Here is a 1,698-nt window from a genome sequence, read left to right as displayed (position 1 = left end):
ACGTATAGTATCTTCACACTAGACTGCACCCAAGTTTTGCCTGTGCAATCTATCTTGAACGTGATCTTTACACAGTTTTGAACATTTACTTACAGATAGTTTTATCCAGCAATAATTGTCTGCTCACAACTCTCCTGATCAGGCCTCATACCCAAGCTTCATCCCAACACACCACATTCCACGAAAAGGAACCGGGTGAAGTGAGAGTCACTACAAATTTAATAAGCCAGGTTGGCGAAGTGTATACGTCCTTGCAGTTGTACCTACCTTAAACGGCGCCGTAAGGTGTACAGCGGGAAGATGTACACTTCGACCGACACCCGGCTTCAGTGCAGGAGAGGGGAGAGGGAGAGGAGGGGAGAAAGGAATCAGCGGAATCAGGTTAAAGATCAATAAGTTCAGAGGAGAGGCGAGTGAAGTAGGAGGCAAGGCATCAACAGACTCTTGCTCCTCCTCTTTTCCTCACACTAGCCTGTGAACTACAATATAAGGATCCTTCATGTCACACTCTGGTATCACAGAAGAGGGTCACTCCGCCGACCCAGTAGTGGATGAGGAGCGGAATGTAGCGCGGGAAACACGGGACTTCACATGCGCACTGATCCTTGGCGGCTCGGCTCTCTATCTTTTTCTCGTTCCCTACTGCCATGCGCAGCCCCGAAGCCGTGAGAGTTAGGAGTGGAGCGATGTTTTTCATTATGTTTGACGTATTCATTCGTCGTTCCTATCACTGACAATCACAATCTGGAGAGAAAAGGTTATGTTATCATCAGTGTTGATAAACATCTAAAGGATTTAATAAAAGAAAAAAAGTAAGTAAAAAGATTGCACGATCTTCAAGATTCTAAAGTGTAAACAGATGACTTTACGAGTATCAACATGTTGAATAAGTTTCCACTTAGTGACTTAAAGGCGGTGTCACACTAGCACTTTTTCCGTCTACTTTTTCCGTCGTTTTTCAGAAAATCGACAATATTTTGGCTGCGGCCTGTCACACACAAACGGTGTTTCGTCGTCACTTTCCGTCGTCACTTCCCGCCAACACAATGTAAACACAAACATGGAGACCACGCTGCGGCAAAGATACGCTGCTCTGAACGTAATATTGTGTATTACGAAACTTAGATGAGCTAAACAAGCCAAAAAGCGTGCATGGATGCGTTCATGGTTAGTGGTAGAACCAATGCACGTAGAAGCAGATTGAGGAGACGCGGCAAGTCTTGTGGTCTTGGTCTTGGTATGTAAACAAAGACGGAAAATTTGCAGACGGAAACGATCCCTATCGTCTGACAAATTCATGCGATAAGTTCATGCGGAACGTTGAAAAGTCGACGGAAATCGCATTAATCGACGGAAAAAGTGCTAGTGTGACACCGCCTTTAAGATGGCATTCCTTAATTCACAAACACACACGGTAGCTCAGTGGTTAGAGCGCTGGCTTCGCAAGCTAGAGGACCGGGGTTCGATTCCCCGGCCGGGTGGGTCTCCTTTCACGTGTAGCCCCTGTACACCTAGCAGTGAGTAGGTACGGTGTATGGTGTGTGTCTGGTCTCAGGCCTATCCAAAGATCGGAAATAATGTGCTCTGAGCTCGCTCCGTATGGTAACGTATGGCTGTGTCGTCAGACTGCGGCAGATCAAACAGTGAAACACACTGTGTGTAAAGTCCGTTCATCCAAAGAATCCAGGCCGAAACTGC

At 46.5% G+C, this 1,698-nt stretch overlaps 1 protein-coding gene and 1 non-coding gene across 2 annotated transcripts in view; one reads left to right on the top strand and one right to left on the bottom strand.

The window, feature by feature from the left end:
• The window catches only part of LOC123517910 (hexosaminidase D-like), an 80,786-nt gene extending 80,121 nt beyond the window's left edge, over positions 1-665 (bottom strand). Inside the window, exon 1 of the mRNA XM_045278367.1 lies at positions 268-665. The gene's annotated coding sequence lies outside the window, so the exon portion shown is untranslated. The remainder of the gene's footprint in view (positions 1-267) is intronic.
• A 743-nt stretch (positions 666-1,408) lies between these two features.
• On the top strand, positions 1,409-1,482 carry Trnaa-cgc. The gene has a single exon. It is a non-coding gene; the product is annotated as a tRNA-Ala (tRNA).
• The last annotated feature ends 216 nt before the right edge of the window (positions 1,483-1,698 follow it).

The sequence above is a fragment of the Portunus trituberculatus genome, chromosome 43, assembly GCF_017591435.1.
Source record: "Portunus trituberculatus isolate SZX2019 chromosome 43, ASM1759143v1, whole genome shotgun sequence".
Taxonomy (NCBI): Eukaryota; Metazoa; Arthropoda; class Malacostraca; order Decapoda; family Portunidae; genus Portunus; species Portunus trituberculatus.
Note: the sequence above shows the minus strand (reverse complement) of the source record. Positions and strands in the feature narration are given on the sequence as shown.